General features: G+C 44.3%; 1 protein-coding gene across 1 annotated transcript in view; it reads left to right on the top strand.

Moving 5' to 3' along the window:
• Positions 1-18,694, top strand: part of LOC137541031 (myosin-16-like) — a 284,543-nt gene that overhangs the window by 229,573 nt on the left and 36,276 nt on the right. The gene's annotated exons all lie outside the window — the stretch shown is intronic.

The following is an 18,694-nucleotide window of genomic DNA, read 5'->3' on the forward strand; positions in this document are numbered from 1 at the left end:
TGGCGTAAAGTCCTTGGGGCTCGCAGTACAGGAGATTGCGCGCACGCTCCGCCTTCAGTCTCAGAGTGGCGGTTGCCGCTCGGGAGACTGTTAGACGGCGGAATCACTGTCTAATTACATTGTACAGCGCTGCGATGTGACACGGCTGTCCCCATGGGACACTAGAGAGCCATCGGCTCTCATAGGCAGAAGTCTATGACAGCTGATCGCCGTTATTGGCTGGCTGTGGGGTGGGAGGGAGGGAGGGTAAAGCAAAAAGAAAAAAAAAATAGGCGGTTTTATTTAAAAAGCGACAACATTCACACAAAACAAACAAACACTGGGAGGGAGGGGGGCGATCAGATCCCACCAACAGAGAGCTCTGTTGGTGGGGAGAAAAGGGGGTAGGAATCACTGGTGTGCTGTGTTGTGCGGTCCTGCAGCTTGGCCTTAAAGCTGTAGTGGCCTTTTTTAACAAAAATAGCCTGGTCTTTAGGGGGGGTGAAGCCCATGGTCCTCAAGAGGTTAAACATGGTGGAATGGTTTTTCTGGGTTCTCATTATGCACAGGTACTTTGTGCCTGCAATGACTGTCACCCATTAGGGATCGGGAAATGATGCCTTGGATGACAAATGGGGGAACAATGCTGTACAGATATTTCCCTAACCCTCAGGCTGGCAATGCATTCTGTAGCTATTGAGGGGGAAGGAGGGCTGATGATCGGCATAAGAGAAAGTGAGCGAGGGGAGCAAAAATAATAATGTGTTCGGCCCTGCTCGGGGAAATTTGTCTCATTGCACTCCTGCGCCTGGTCCCCGGTCCTCCTCCGGTAAGCGTCCTTCTATTCACTGAGGCACTTGCTGTTTCTTTCCCTGCGGGGATCGTCTCACTGTTCATCCGGCCTCCTTTCGCTGTTGTTTTCTTATGCACGGCTCCTCTCTTCAGTCTCTCTCCGTGGGGACTTTTTACCATTGCAGTTAGCATCTATTGGCACTCATTCACTTTCCCACACCATTGCATAGTAACATGCAGGGTGTCTTGCACATTGTTTCAGGTTCTTTATCTGTTATGGAGGCAGGAAATTTGGGCGCATGAGGCAGGTGGACAAAAAGGGCGCTGCCATTCACTCCCATAATAAATATCGTTTAATAGGCGCCCAACAGGAAAATGTTTTTTAAACATTATTTTTAAACGAAAAACAGTACAATATTTTTTAAAAAGATTATTTTTAAACGAAAAACAGCACAATCATTTTTTAAAACGTTATTAATGCTTATCACAGGGGGGTCTTAGGTTTAGGCACCACCTAAGACCCCCCTGGTAGTGCCTAAACCTAAGACCCCCCTGTCTTAGGTTTAGGCACCACCTAAGGGGGGTCTTAGGTTTAGGCACCACCAGGGGGGTCTTAGGTTTAGGCACCACCAGGGCGGTCTTAGGTTTAGGCAACACCAGGGGGATTCTTAGGTTTAGGGACCACCAGGGGGGGGGGGGGGGTCTTAGGTTTAGGCACCACCAAGGGGGTCTTAGGTTTAGGCACCACCAGGGGGAGTCTTAGGTTTAGGGACCACCAGGGGGGGTCTTAGGCTTAGGCACCACCAGGGGGGTCTTAGGTTTAGGCACCACCAGTCAGGTCTTAGGGTTAGGCATCACCAGGGGGGGTCTAGGGGTTAGGGATAGGTACAGGGTGGGTTCTGTGTGAGAGTAGGGTTAGGTATAGCTTTAGTAAAATTCATATTAATCTTTTATAAAACGTTATTATACATTTCACTTTTTAAACAGGGAAGATTAACGTTTTTACAATTGCCGATTTCATACACATTATTTAATGATTTATAACTTTATAAAACATTATTTTTAAACGAAATGTAGCACAATTTTTTTTAAATGTTATTCATGCTTATCGTTTAAAACCCTGCGCCCTTTTTTCCCGACGCCCTTTTTTAACGTACGCATCTGTTATATCTCCTTGGTCACTGTTGCTTTGACGCTTATGTTATATAGGGGGATTTCATTGTGATTTGTTTACACATGTATTTGGAGACCCATTACAATATGCCTACCATTGGGCTTTATATTACAGTGCAATAATTGTTTTTATATGTTTTTAATCCTTATATGATGCAATAAAGGCCTTTTCTACATTGATACTTTGGTTTTGGTGCGGTTTCTGTAGGGCCGTTCTTTTCCTTTGTTTTTGTAATACATGCTTGGGGAAATGTCCTAGCAAAAATAAAACACACAGATTTACTTACCTGGGGCTTCCCCCAGCCCCTGGCAGCTGATCTGTCCCTCGCCGCAGCTCCGGTGGCCCAGGATCCCGTCCGTTGGAGATGCTTACCTCGTCAGGTTGGCATCTACTGCGGCCAGGCCACTCGCGCTCACGTGGCATCTGCAACAGAGGGGATCCCGGGCCCCCGGAGCTGTGGCGAGGGACAGATCGGCTGCCGGGGGCTGGAGGAAGCCCCAGGTAAGTAGATCTGTTTTTTTTTATTATTGCTCTGACATATCCTTTAAACATCCAACATGCTGGATCCTTGAGTGACGTTGTGTGTACGCTGTAGATAAGCAAACAATCGCTGATTGAATCTCGCGTTGTCGGCCACTTCGGACAACTTTTATCTGATGTGTGTACATACCTTTAAACTAATAACCTCAGATGCCTGAGTGGCTTTAGCAGCACTGGGAAATGTTATGTGGATTTTGTAATGAACAGCAGAGTTGCTCTCTGAATAATTTGATATCACAGCAGAAGACAGAGACACACACAGACTTAGATTGAACGCAGCTATAAAATGCAGACTGGAGAAGCGCTGCTGACAGGCGCGATCCATCACCTCTACGTACGCCCGGGCAGGTGTTTTGAGCGCCTGACAAATTAGTAGCTCCATCAGAACGCACAGCTAATTAAAGAGAAAATTAACGTCCGGGGAAATTAGGCTGCTCGCCGCTAACGGCGTATGGAGAGAATCTGTCCTCTGGCTAAATCCTGTAGCCCGCAGCAAATTATCTCCGAATGCTGTTTGGCCGCCAAACAAATATGTGTTTTACTCTTGTTCTTCAGCTGAAAGTACATCTAGTACCAAGAAAAAAAATCCATGTATTCCGCTAAGGCAGAAGAGTGAATACACAGAGGTTCTGATAAACATTAGTGAAGGACCTGTGCTTAAGTGAATAGCTAATTAGGATTTACAGCTGCTTGCTGTATAATCCCTCCAGGACTTAAATTATACTGCTCTTTTACAAACAGTCATTTCAAGTGTGTAGCCACTTCTGTTAACTGATTAGACACCAGGCTATGGTGACTGTGCACAGCAGGCTGCAGGCGAATTCACCCTGTTCTGTTTATAGTACTGATGTCAACAGCAAGACATCTCATTTGCAGGTAATAAAAGTATGGGCAGCAGAAATCAGCTATAGGGATGTAGTAACACTGGACATCCATCTTGTATCGGTCCACCACTGCCTCCCGAACCCTTTTAACAATTTTAGTGATTTTTATCCTTTTGGTGCCTCTGTCGATTTTTACAACACTAGAAGTACACCCTGGGTGGAGGGTTGTCATACCCCCTTTCTTTTCCTATCCACAGAGAGCGACATTTTAGTCCTGAGTGAGGACAGGCCTAAACTCCTCACCTGCCTTTACAGTGGTTGCCTGAGCGGTAACCCTGCTTTGTAAGTATAAACACTTACGCTTCATCATTTCTTCCTTTTCCAATACATACTACACTATATTGGGCTCTTGGTCTTCTGTTTTCCATATCTTGTATATGTCCTGTTACTGCCAAACAGACCATCACGATAATTCATTTAAAGTATGGCTTAATTAAATTCTACTAAGGCTAACATTTATTAAAAGGAAAGAAGTCTGAATACACAAATGTCTGGTTGAAGTAGTAGTCTGGTTGAGTAGCTGAGCGGGTTGACAGTAGTTTTGTCATTTTATCAAGGAACAGAACTGTTCTCCCTTCTGTAAAGGCAGAGCTGATCAGAAAGCACCTGTGTGTATTTTTAACTGGGAAATCACTCTGCAGACAGAGAAAGAATGATCAGGACTTTACCGAGCTGCTGTGCATCGTACAGGTCATCAACAGCATGGCAGTTCTTCCGCAAGGCACTACTGGGCAGCAGATCTCCTCTATGAGGAAGACATTATATCGGTCACATACGGTGGCATGCATTCCTGTTACTTCCAAGATGCAAATGATATCACTTTTTTCAATAATGCAAAAGTTTGTATTGAAAACTCAGTCAATGCAAAGGTGATTTTTATAGGTGTAATTAACCACTAATTATATCACTTTCACTCAGGGATCGGGGGCTCCTGGTAATGGCTTCATTAGCAGAGCTGAGGTGGCAACTCAAAAAACCAGAAGGCCCACCACCAGAGTCCAGGGGGTTATCCAGCAGGGGGAGCCCCTGCAAATATGTGTGACAAGTGTGCAGGCTGAGAACCCTGGAATACAGAGATCTCATCACTAAAGCACCTAGAGACAGAATAATAAAGCAAGGAATTTGGGAGACCCTGCTAGTATTACGCTATTGGGCTCCCTTTTTGTGTTTCCTGTGTCTTTTCTCCAGGGTGTCAAGACACTCCTACCATACCACATATTTTTACGATATTCATTTAGGCCTGGTGCACACCAAAAACCGCTAGCAGATCCGCAAAATGCTAGCAGATTTTGAAGCGCTTTTTCTTCTTTTTCTGTAGCGTTTCAGCTAGCATTTTGCGGTTTTGTGTAGCGGTTTTGGTATAGTAGATTTAATGTCTTCTTACAGTAAAGCTGTTACTGAACAGCTACTGTAACAAAAAACGCCTGGCAAACCGCTCTGAAGTGCAGTTTTTCAGAGCGGTTTGCGGTTTTCCTATACTTAACATTGAGGCAGAAACGCATCCGCAATCCAAAATCTGCAGCAGCCCGGGAGTATGCGTTTCTGCAAAACGCCTCCCGCTCTGGTGTGCACCAGCCCATTGAAATACATTACCCTGGCGGATCCGCACCCGCAAGCGGATTGCAAACCGCAGCCGAACCGCTCTGGTGTGCACTAGGCCTTACAGATTATTTTGTCAATGTTTGCCCATTGTAAAGTCTTTCCTTAACCAAATTTACATTGTGAATGCAGCATCTTTAGTCCTGTCAGGTGATCTCTGCGGAATGTTGGTTTCCTGAGAGTTCTAAAGCCAGTACAAAATATACCTGCTCTCCCAGAATGATCTGAGAGGAGAATTCTTCCAGGGGTTTCCTGTGTGTATATAAGGATATCTGTGTGCTGGTAATAGTACAGTGATCTGTACACAGTGTGTAAATCCATCCACCTCTCTCTCCTCTCTGGAGAACAAGTGATGTAAGTACACCGGTCCCTGCTGGAATGCATTATTACAAGCCACGCGGCACAGGAATTACTCTGTCAGGAAGCCGCTGCTATAACGCATGTTATAAACCAATTTACACTTGCAGATTACATTTAATGCCGCGCATGACTTCTGCAATTTGCATCAAGTAAGCAGGCCTGAGAAATGGAAAGCCAATTTCTGTCTCCTGTGGCAGGATGCGGGCGGCAAATAGTGATGGGAACAGGATGACCTCTATTTACACCAAGGATGAACACAGAACATTTTTATTTTTTTTATTTATTCTACCTGGAATAACGTAACATGTGCCCTTTTACTTTAATTAAAGGACAAATTTGTCTGAATTTTATGTAAAAATTCTGTTTCAATTTTTTTTATATAACCATTTACATTGACATCACATTGCAAATAGAATTATCCTTGCCATAAGGATCTATCTATCTATCTATCTGCAAGGGTCGCCTGGAAAGTAACAATAGTTTTCATTTAATCAATTACATTTTATCTATTTTATTTTAGATACAGTGGCCATATGCAGTTCACTTTTTCTCCTAAGTTATTTGGCATTTTGTCTCCAGGAAGCAGTGGGTGGGTGGGGAGGGGGCAACATCATTCCTTCCTCGCTCTCCATTGCACCCCTCCAGAGCTTCCCTGCAGAGCTGGAGCAGCGGTTGGTGTGTAATTACTCGATAGCTTGCTCCATGCCATGTGTCCCCCGCCAGCAGCCGTCTCCTCTCTTCTTCCTGTTTCCCTGTATGACGCCTATACTGGGGAACCTATACCTGCTGACCATACTGTGGCACCTATACCTGCTACCTTTACTGGGGCACCTATTACTGGCTACCTATACTGGCTGCACCTATACCTGGCTACCTGTACTGGGGGCATCTATTCCTGGCTACCTGTACTGGGGGCATCTATTCCTGGCTACCTGTATTGGGGCATCTATTTCTGACTACCTGTACTGGGGGCATCTATTCCTGGCTACCTATTCCTGGCTACCTATATCTGGCGGCACCTATTCCAGGCTACCTACACTAGCTGCACCTATATCTGGCTACCTATACTGGCTGTATCTATATCTGGCTAAGTGTACTGGCGGCACCTATTCCAGGCTACCTACAGTAGCTGCACCTATATCTGCCTACCTGTACTGGCTGTACCTACACCTGGCTACCTGTACTGTTGGTGTCTATTCCAGGACAGGACAAGTTGGATACCAATACATATCTGGTATCGTTGGATTCCGCAGAATCAGGGCTTCTACAAACAGTAACATTTTTTTTCAGTAAAATTAATTGTTCTTTGAAAAAAACACAACAGAAAAATATTTTATTTTTTAATTTTACTCCTTTTTTTTTTTTTTTTTTTTTACATATTTCACTCAAAAATTTTATATTTCCAGAAAAAGTACAAAATTTAGCTTCAGTGCTCAAGCCCAATTAATTACGGAAAAGCAATATTTCATGTAGGTTTTCTTTTCAGAAATCCTAAGTAAACCTAATGAGTGCAAAATGTGTAAAAACTGCTGAACAGTAGATGTTTGCGCTTAGGACAAATCTGCTAGCAGGGAAAGGGTTAAATCATCAGCAAGGAAGAAGACACTAAATCATTTTGATAGTACTTTTCCACCTACTTTTTGTACTTTTTCAATGGCAAAGTGTTGAAAAGTCAGCAGAAAAAGCTAATTGCAAATAGGCCACTGTATCTATTTATTTCACCACATAATCCTGAAATTGAGCATTTATCGTATCTTTTTACTAGGGTTTGAATCCGTTTTTGTGGTATCATCCTACTCCTCACCTATAGGTTGGAGGAATGGAGGGACGGTTCATGTTAATACTGCTGAACAAACAGTTACTGCCATTCTGCAGTCACACAAAAAGCAGTGCAGGGACAGAAGAGGTTAGAGAAACGTGTTAAATTACACATCTATTTTCCTATCTATCTACATACCTACCTATCTACTGATTCGGCAAACAGATCGATTTGCTTGTGAGGGTGAACTGACCCAATTAGGTTTCCTCTCCTGCAATTTATGCTTGTTTCTAATTTGATATTTTTTAGAAAGAAATTATTCCAAATGCAAAACAAACTTTTCATTTATTTGTAAGACAATGAGAATGATCCCACTGATTTATATGGTATTTTCTACACTCTCTACCGCTCCCCATGTTCTGAGCTATGTTGCCATCTACACTGGCAGCATTCGTTGAGTTCCTAGATTAGACTTTATCTGCCAAGGCTTAGCTGTTGGTGCGTTGGTGCTACCGAAACTGTTGTGTAGGATCAGACTTGTGAGCAGTCACTACATACATACATAAATACATATACATACGTTCAGTATGTATATAAGCCTTGAGCACCCGTAACCAATCTGAGAAATGTGGGCGCCCACTATCGGTATACGTTTGGTGCCCATGCGGCGCCCACTCGAATGTTATCTTTTAGAGAAAATTTGGGCACCTAAAAATTAGCAGTTTTTTTCTTCAGATTTTTCGGCGGGTCGACGCATGCGGGTGTGGGGGTCATGGCTAGGCATGGCGGTGGGGAGTGATTAAGGTTAGCCATGGGGGGTGGTTGGTTAAGGTTAGGTGTGTGTGTGTGGGGGGGGGAGTTAGGGTTAACCATGCGGGGTGGGTGGTTAAGGTTACTCGTGTGTGTGTGTGTGTGTGTGTGGGGGGGGGGGGGGTGTTAAGGTTAGGCATCGGTAGAGGGAGGGTTTAGTGTGGGAAATGGGTCTTTTACAGCTAGTGAAGCCCAAAAAACGTGTGTTCACCGGGCACCCTTTTTCACCTGTGCCCTTTGCCCTTTTTGAACAGATGCCCCATAGCACTGTCACAGATTGATCAGTTGCCCTTCCTCGGACTACGTTTAGTAGGTGCACTGCATGCTGGGAACACACCCCACAAGACATACTGGCTTAGTGTGGGTCCTTCCATGTCACAATTTAGCCCTAGAAAAATTTGCTCAGGTTTTTCTACATCCCTGTTTCCAACACACCACCTCCAAGACCAGACTGTTCACTCACAATCTTTGTTATTCCCTTCACCAGTGGTTTTCGCTGATCGGATGTGTATGTGTGTATCTATATAGCTATATACTGTATAATTTTTACCAATTGATGCGTTAGTGCATCCTGACACCTAGTGACCAGTGCACTTACTGCAATTCTAGTGAACCTGGTGGAGTAGAGGATATTATTTATGTATACTTTAGTTGGGAACACTGTAATTTAGCTGGAAAAGGATTATTTTCCCTCCATTATTTGTCTCAGAATGGTCACAGCAGTTAGAGCCGCACCTTTAGAGATTTTGAGATTCTTAATGATTTCTTGTAATCTAAAACTTTATTCGTTAGCCTGCAACCAGTGGAGTCTCTGCTACTGCTCAGGGGCCCCAGGTAGTAACAAGCTCTTTAAGGGAACATTATGGGCCCAGTTTTGCTTTGCACCCCAGCAACTGATTGATTAGTCATTTGCCCCTGTGGTAGTACTGACCCTGTTGGGAGGAAATAAGTGTGCCCAGAAATTCACCTAAACACACTCTGTGCAAATATTGTACTTCCCCAGACTTGAGACTTGAAGGGATTGTGAGGTGAGAGACTTATGGAGGCTGCCATATTTATTTTCTTTTAAACAATAAGAGTTGCATGGCTATCCTGCTGTTCCTCTACCTTTAATACTTGTAGCCATAGACCCCGAACAAGCATGCTGCAGATTAGATGTCTGTCAAAATTAGCTGCATGCTTGTTTCAAGTGTGTGATTCAGAAAATACTAATTCAAGAATGGCTAGCAGGTGTGCCAGGCAACTGGCATTGTTTAATCTTTAAGCATCTAAATAAAGTAAAACTTTATTTGGCTGCCGGGCAAATTTTTCCTGTTGCTGGGTAAGTGTGCCTTTCCTAGCCTGGCAGGCTCTGCAGGGAGCTTTTATAGTTACTGGACTACAGGATCTACTTCTTCCTCCACGATGTAACTCCAACATGTCTTCTCGGTATAAATCACATGATATGATGTAATCGGGATTCAGGAGGCCATGTTAGCATTACAGTGCCACCCGGTGGTGTTTGAAACTGCAAACCGGTTAAAAGGAAAGAAATATACTTTACCACTTCAGCCTACCTGGACGAATATACTTGTCCAGATAGGTTGCACTAACTGCCACTGGCCCCGCGCGCTTCCGCTGCCCCGGAGATCAATGAATGGGAACACAGTTCCCATTCACTGATCTATGTCTCTGTATGAAAAACCGACGGCTTCTCTGAAAAGCTGCAATTTTTCTAAGTTTCACGTCATCCCTTCAGTTACTGTAAGCGTGAGCTCTCGCTTACAGGATGAAAAACAAAAAAAAGACTGTGGCCAAATAGTAAAACTACATCTACATACATTTTTTTTTAAATATACTCAATCAATTACATTTAAAATTATCTGTTTACCTCCCCACTCCAAAAAACCCTGAACAAAATGTTTAATCAAAAAAAAAAACAAAAAAAACAATATAAATGGTTACCTAAGGGTCTGAACTTTTTTAATATGCATGTCAAGAGAGTATATTACTATAATTTTTTAAATTATAAGTTTGTAAATAGTGATGGACGCAAATTGAAAAAAATGCACCTTTATTTCCAAATAAAATATTGACGCCATACATTGTTATAGAGACATAATTCACTTCACCACAAAGGGGTTTTTACCCTAACGGACAAGAGCGATTTTCACCTTTCAGTGCTCATCCCTTTCATTTGCCAATAGCTTAATCACTACTAATCACAATGAAATGATCTATATCTTGTTTTTTTCACCACCAATTGGGCTTTTTGGAGTTGATATTTGTTTTCAGTAATTACTTTATTTTCTATGCATTTTAAAGGGAAAAACAAGGAAAAAAAATGAAAAATACACTATTTCTCCAATTTCATCCCCTATAGTTTTAATATAAACATTGCTAATGTACATAAAACTCACACCTGCCTATTTGTTCTGGGTATCACAAGATTGTAATTATGTCTCTAGTACAAAAGTATGATGACAATATATTATTTGGAAATAAAGGTGTATTTTTTCTATGGTGGTTTTTTCTCCCCACTATTTTACGTGCACGTGCACGCGCACAGCAGGTGCAGCACTGTTTGACTTATAAAGACGTCCTGGAGCTGTTTAGAGGCTCTAGCAGGACGTTTTTATAAGTCTGCTTGTCATTAAGTGGTTAAATGGTGTAAATAACCGGGACAAATGGGCAAATAAAATATGTTGGTTTTAATTATGGTAGCATTTATTATTTTAAAACTATAATGGCTGAAAACTGAGAAATAATAAATTTTTTCCATTTTTTTTCTTAATATTCCCGTTAAAATGCATTTAGAAAAAAAATAATTTTAATTAAAAAGAGAGAAAAATTAACATCAGAGGGAGCAATTTTCAGCACCTCAGACCAAGGAGATTACAAAGTGGGAAAGCTCGTAAAAGAGATGGGAACATTGGTAGGTAAGGCTCTAATAGTAAGATATTGGAAAAGCAGTCAGGCTCCAACTCTAGAAGAGTGGTGTAGTAATGTGGGGGAAGTCTTGGGTACACGTGAGGAATTAAGAATGGGGGAAGTGCGAAAAGTGCATGACTATAGAGATATATGGGTGGAACTGTTACAAAAATGGGAGACCAAAACTGTGTGAGTAGACTTCGCTGAATGGAGGCAGTAGAACAGGAAAATCTTCAGGAGTAATAGTGGATGGGAAAATTGGAGTGATATCGGATTGTCCGGTTAGTTGTATCTCCTGATTGTTAGGTATATCTTTATTTTTCTCCTTTAGTTTGATCAGCCACACCAAGGAGTGATGGATAGAGTAGGGTTGTTTTCTTCTAAGTTCCTGCCACTGGGGGGGGGGGGGGGGGGGGGGGGAAAGAATGATGGTTGAATGGGTGATTGGATGTGTGGACCTCTATGTATAGCATGCTTCATGTGTGTATGTGTGAGAAATAGTAGGCTTTGGGTGCCTGATTTTTTTATGACATTTAAATACATGTTATACGGACTATGATGCAATCTTAGGCCCAAAGCCACAGGAGCATTGCAGTGAAGGGCATCTAATAGGCTGGGCAAAAAATTAAGCTGAGGTCCGAAGAAAAAAAAAAATAAATCTTAGCGAAATGTACCACCCAAAGGAAGCCTAATTGGTGGCGGAAAAAACAAGATATAGATCAATTCATTGTGATAAGTAGTAATAAAGTTATTGTCGAATGTTGCTCGGATGCATAAGGTGAAACAACACTGAAGGCTGAAGTGGTTAAGACAGGGACCATCTAAGCACTTCTGCTCACAATCAATTATATTACTTATAAATAGGGATGGCAATGCTTAGAATAAATCATGGAGAAGCATGCAATTAGTTTGATCAGCTTACAGGTTTGTAAGGTTCTGATTTGCTGTGATGACTTCCTGGTTTAACACATGATCATGACTAGCAAAATCAGAACCTTACAATTCTGTCAGCTAATCAAACAAGTTTCACCTAAGCATTGCCTAGAATTTGCATTTAACCACTTGAGGACCCACCCTTTACCCCCCCTTAAGGACCAGCGCTGTTTCAGCTGATCTGTGCTGGGTGGGCTCTGCAGCCCCCAGCACAGATCAGCGTGCAGGCAGAGCGACCAGATCGCCCCCCTTTTTTCCCCACTAGGGGGATGATGTGCTGGGGGGGTCTGATCGCTCCTGCCTGCCGGGTGTTGCGGGGGGGGGCACCTCAAAGCCCCCCTCCGCGGCGAAATCCCCCCCCTCCCTCTCCTACCTGGCCCCCCCTGGAGATCCGGGCTGCACAGGACGCTATCCAGCAGTGCCGTACAATGTAAACAAAGCGGATTATTTCCACTTGTGTTTACATTTAGCCTGCGAGCCGCCATCGGCGGCCCGCAGGCTATTCACGGAGCCCCCCGCCGTGAATTGACAGGAAGCAGCCGCTCGCACGAGCGGCTGCTTCCTGATTAATCAGCCTGCAGCTGGCGACGCAATACTGGTCCTGCAGCTGCCACTTTGCCGACGCACGGTATAAGCGTGCGGTCGGCAAGTGGTTAAATAGGGATTCTGTCTTGAAATAGGGATGGCCTATGGACTTCTGTTTAGGAACAGGGATTTGTAGCCTGGTGTAACATCTGCAGAAATGGCGGCTGCGGGCACGCAGGGTGTCTCCGCAGCCGTCTTGCCTTTCTGCTCAGGGACTTCGCCCGTGCCTCTGGCGTCTTGTACTCCGAGGACGGGTTCGTCTATTGCACATAGGGTTGCCGTATCGCGAGGGTGTGCGCGGAGACAGGACCTTTATGCGGGGAGGAGGTGCGTCAGCTGACCGGCCGGTCGGCTGACGTCAGAGGAGACTCACGGCGCTCCGGATTGGCTGATTGTTGTGGGCGCGGCTGTGGGGTCTCCTCTGCTTCAAAAGCCTTCAGGGTTCACTCGCAACTTGTCTGCTGTTGCGAATACTCACGTGTTAGCGCTCAGACCTTAGATAGTATCCGGTGTGCTTTGATCTGGGAGGAAACCAGGGATTTCACACAAGACTAGCATTATTGTATTCCTGTATATTGATATTCTGTGTATGACTCTGGCTACCCTTAGACTCTGCTCTTGCTTATCGTTTCTGTACTTCTGCCCATCTGACTCCGTTGCTGAACCCTGCGTGATATCTTACTACTCTCTTGCCTGCCGATTCTGTACTGTACCTGCCCACTTGTTACTGATCCTAGCCTGTCTGACCTTTCTACTCACCAGTGAGCCCTTGTCACTGGTGAGGTGTTCTAATAGTACCCACCAGCTCCTCTGGTGAGGTTTTGTCAAACTATTCAGTTATTGTCTAGTGTAATGGATAACAGAGGCGCCAAAAGGATAAAATCAATTGTTAACAATTGACAATTGATTTTATCCTTTTGGCACCTCTGTTATCCATTACACTAGACAAAATATCCACCCCTGGTGGAGGGGGATACCCCTTGTTCTTCCTATCTACAGAGAGCGACTTCTTAACCCTGAGTGAGGACAGGATAATCTCCTCACCTGCCTATTACAGTGGTTGCCTGGAGGTAACCCTGGTTTGTGAGTATAACTTTGTACTCTTTTCTATTTTACCCATTTATTAGTACCTACTACACTATATTTGGCTCTCGGTTCTCTCTTTTATATATTCAGTTATTGTGTACCAATAGTGCTCACCAGCTCCTCTGGTAAGGTCTAGCTAAACTATTCTGTTACTGTTGCACCAAGCGCTACATACTTTGTATTCTGCCAGCTATACTTGTATTATTGGTGATACTGCAGATCACCACATAATCAAGTATAGCGTCTGTATTATTGGTGATTCTGCAGATCACTCATAATCAGACGTCTTTGTTGCTACACCAATCGTTGCAGAACAGCAGACCAGAAAATGTTAACGGATACACTGTGCAATCATGTTGAGATTTTAATCTCGGCTGTTAACCAATTGGCTCTTACGGTTAACACCCAACAGACTTAGATTAGTCAATTATCTGAGATGGTGCGCACCATTCAAGCACCAGATGCAGCAGTGTTATCCCCTCTAGTTTTGGAGCCCAGACTGCCTCTCACAGAAAGGTTTTCTGGACATAGGGCTGATTTTCCCAGACTGCCTCTCCCAGAAAAGTTCTCTGGACATAGGGCCGATTTTTGGAATTTTAAAAATCGGTGCCTATCATACTTTGAGTTATGTCCTGCTTCATCAGGCTCTGAGAGTCAGAGAGTTGTATTTATTAAAACATTACTGTCTGGAGATTCGCAGTCTTGGGCCTACAGTCTCCCAGATAACCATAAATCCTTAGAATCTGTTCAGGAATTTTTTAAAGCAATGGCTGTTATATATGATGATCCTGATTTAGCTATAACAGCAGAAAGGAAACTTAAGACCCTCAGACAGGGGCATAATACTGTTGAAACTTACGCCGCAGAGTTTAGAAGATGGGCAGTATCAACTAGATGGGGGCAGTATGCTTTGTTCGACTGTTTTTTATTGGGGTTATCTGATGCGGTTGCTGAGTTAATGCTAGGTCATCCAGAGCCCAGGACTATGTATGAGGCAATTTCTTTAGCCATTAAGATTGATCGGCGAGTCCGATACCACAAACAGACTCGCAGTAAAGTACCAGAGAGATCTCCCGTTAAGACTTGCTATGCTTCTCTCCCTCCTCAGGAGGAGCCGATGCAAGTTGCTCAGACTAGATTCACGAAGGTGAAGAAAGATGAGAAATGGGTACATTGTGCAGAGACAGAACGTATGGTCCCAGATTGTCTCATCAAGACAGAGAAGTTATACCGTTCTGTGATAATCGGCAGGGCCACTCTAGGCGACCCAGGCTCATCAGTAAGGGATAGTCGCCTACTTCTCCCATGTTCTCTTAAAAGGGAAGATCGGGTTCAGACCACTCAGGACATTATAGACTCAGGCTCTGCGGCCAATTTTATGGATTATGATTTTGCAGTAAAGTTTGGTTTCCCTCTCACGTCTTTGGAACCTCAGCTCATTGTCACTGCAGTGGATGATTTACCACTGCAGGGGAAGCGATCTCTCTCTCAGACTCCTGTATTGTTATGTCAGATTGGGGTTCTGCATAAAGAACAAATACAATTTCTGGTCATTAAGATGGCTACCTCTACTGTGATCCTTGGCATGCCGTGGCTTCAAAAGCTCTCCCCTCAGATTGACTGGGGTTCCAGACAGTTGTTATCGTGGTCCCCCTATTGTCATCAGCATTGTTTGGAGAAAGTCACGATATGCAATACCAAGGTCCAAGTGGAGGGATTGCCTACTCAGTACTCTGACTTTGCTGGTGTGTTTTGCCCTAAGGCTGCAGACAAGCTTCCTCCTCATCGGACTTTTGACTGTCCTATTGAGTTGAGATCAGGTTGTATGCCCCCTAGGGGCCATTTATATAATCTTTCCAGGCCCGAAAAGCTTGCCATGCAGGAATACATAAAAGAAAACTTGGCCAAAGGCTTCATCCGTCCTTCTAGGTCCCCGGCCGGGGCAGGGTTTTTTTTCGTACAGAAAAAGGGCGGTGGCCTGCAGCCATGTATAGACTACAGAGGTCTGAACAACATCAAGGTAAAGAATCATTACCCTCTTCCCCTGATTGATGATTTATTCGCCCAGATTACCGATGCTGGTGTTTTTACCAAACTCAACCTCCGAGGGGCATACAACCTGATCCGCATAAGAGAGGGTGACGAGTGGAAGACGGCGTTTAACACGCCCGACGGGCGGGTGAGTATCGTGTCATGCCCTTCGGGTTGTGCAACGCACCCGCCGTCTTCCAAGAGCTCATCAATGAGGTCTTCAGAGAAGTCCTCGGGCGGTTTGTTCTCGACTAATTAGACGATATACTCATTTTTTCACCCAATTTGTCGGAACACAGAGAACATGTGAAATATGTCCTGAAAAAATTAAGACAGAACTCCTTATACGCCAAGATTGAGAAATGTCTCTTTGAAGTTTCAGAGGTTCCTTTTTTGGGGTACTTAGTCTCTACCACGGGATTGTCAATGGACCCAAAAAAGGTTTCAGCCGTCCTGGAGTGGCCGCAACCTTTGGGGTTGAAGGCACTTCAGCGATTCCTAGGCTTTGCCAATTATTACAGGAGGTTCATTAGGGGGTTTTCTTCTGTGGTATCACCTCTTACTGAGCTTACCAAGAAAGGAGCTGATACTTACAATTGGTCATCAGAGGCACAAGCTGCTTTTTCATCACTGAAACAATTGTTTTGCTCTGCTCCCATTTTTAGGCATGTGGATGTGTCCCTTCCGTTCATTGTTGAGGTGGATGCCTCAGAGATAGGGGTGGGGGCTGTACTATCTCAGCAGTCCGGGCTTCAGGGCAGGTTGCACCCGTGTGCATTTTTTTCCCGGAAATGTTCTCCCGCCGAGAGAAACTATGACATTGGGAATCGTGAACTGTTGGCCATCAAACTCGCTTTTGAGGAATGGCGACACTGGCTTGAGGGTGCTGAACATACTATTACAGTCTATACTGATCACAAAAACTTAGAATATATTGAAGGAGCGAAACGACTCATTCCCAGACAGGCTTGCTGGTCTTTATTTTTTGCTAGGTTCAGGTTCGTCATCACTTATAGGCCAGGTAATAAAAACATTAAAGCTGATGCTTTATCTAGATGTTTTGAGCCTGAGACAGTACAGCCCGTCACTCCGACAGGCATCCTTCCCGAGAAAGTGGTCCTTGCTACTGTGATAGTTCGGAAGGATTTAGTCCCCACTTTTCAAAGTCAGCAGAAAGGTAGGAGACGGTCTTAAGAGTGGCAGGTTGTACCAAGTGACATAATGTGGACCCTGCCGTCCAGAATGAGAAGGGTTAAAACTTCTCACGCGTATCCATTTAAATCTGTGGTACAGGGGCACTCCTCTCCCTCCCTCCCTGGAATGTTGGATACAGAAGAACCTAGGTAAAGGATGCAGGACAGACCTGATGGACCGTGTCCGGAGTCCACGCCTCAAGGGGGGGGGTACTGTAACATCCGCAGAAATGGCGGCTGCAGGCACGCAGAGTGTCTCCGCAGCCGCCTGGCCTTTCTGCTCAGGGACTTTGCCTGTGCCTCTGGTGTCTTGTACGCCGAGGACGGGTTTGTCTATTGCACATAGGGTTGCCGTATCGTGCGGGCGTGCGCGGAGACAAGATCTTTATGCGGGGAGGAGGCGCGTCAGCTGACCGGCCGGTCGGCTGACGTCAGAGGAGACTCACGGCGCTCCGGATTGGCTGATTGTTGTGGGCGCGGCTGTGGGGTCTCCTCTGCTTCAAAAGCCTTCAGGGTTCACTCGCAACTTGTCTGCTGTTGCGAATACTCACGTGTTGGTGCTCAGACCTTAGATAGTATCCGGTGTGCTTTGATCTGGGAGGAAACCAGGGATTTCACGCAAGACTAGGATGATTGTATTACTGTATATTGATATTCTGTGTATGACTCTGGCTACCCTTTGACTCTGCTCTTGCTTATCGTTTCTGTACTTCTGCCAATCTGACTCCGTTGCTGAACCCTGCCTGATATCTTACTACTCTCTTGCCTGCCGATTCTGTACTGTACCTGCCCACCTGTTACTGATCCTAGCCTGTCTGACCTTTCCACTCACCAGTGAGACCTTGTCACTGGTGAGGTGTTCTAATAGTACCCACCAGCTCCTCTAGTGAGGTTTAGCCAAACTAATCAGTTACTGTGTTCTAATAGTACCCACCAGCTCCTCTGGTGAGATTTTGTCAAACTATTCAGTTATTGTACAATTGAAGGTAAAGAGGCGCCCTGGTTGAAATAAAAGCATCTAAAAACAGCTTAAAATCGAGGAAATAATATGAGGTGGCTTACCTCAATAACGAAATCCTTGTATATGACAAAAGATTTTTATTTAGCACAGGCAACGCGTTTCGTGGGTCCAAGCCCGCTTCATCAGGCCAATAAAAGTGCCTACAATAGTGAAAGAGCTCCTCAGTATAACTATATCGACAGCGTTATAGGTTAATACAATGAATACTTATGCATTATACATTTATATCCCAATAGTATACATACCACTGGGTTAAATGAAAACGATCGAATGATTCGATAGATCCATCAATCAGAAAAAACGATTTTTCAAAAAAGTAAATATAACCTAATTTAAGGATCTAGACTGCCGATCTAAAATGGGAGATGGTAAATATGCAAATGCAGTGTTCAGCTGCATTTGAAGGTATTTATATAATGTTCAAAAATCAACAGTCCATGGGCCTGATTCACAAAGCCGCGCAAACCGTCCAGCACGGGTGCGCCAAACAGCCAGCACGCGAAGCGCCGCCCGCGGCCTCCCGCGCGCGCAAAACGCCGCGACCCACGCGGCCGCGGCAAAACGCGTTTGTAATAGTCCGCGACCGCGCGAATCACGGCACCCCACGCGCGCAAAAGCCCGCGAATGGCACCCCACGCGCCAACCACCCAGCACACCCGCGCCTAACAGCCCGCACGCCCCCGCGAACCAAGCCCACATGCCCAAAATTTCCATATGCTGGAGGAGGTTTTTATAACAAAAATTAATTAAAAACTAAAGTTATAAAATATATATATATACAGATATACATACACATACATACATATATTTATACACACATATACATATACATGCAGCCACAAATTAAATTAATAATAAAATAATAATAATAGTACTAATAATGCACAAATTACATATGCAAGAATCCAGCATTCATAGTACAGTATAGGAGATATTTATCTTGCCCGTGAATATATAGCTTATAAGATAGACTAAAGTGCATATATCAATCTAAAAAGTCTATGCACTTTATTGATATATGCACTTTAGTCTATCTTA

The sequence above is a fragment of the Hyperolius riggenbachi genome, chromosome 12 (assembly GCF_040937935.1).
Source record: "Hyperolius riggenbachi isolate aHypRig1 chromosome 12, aHypRig1.pri, whole genome shotgun sequence".
Lineage (NCBI taxonomy): Eukaryota > Metazoa > Chordata > Amphibia > Anura > Hyperoliidae > Hyperolius > Hyperolius riggenbachi.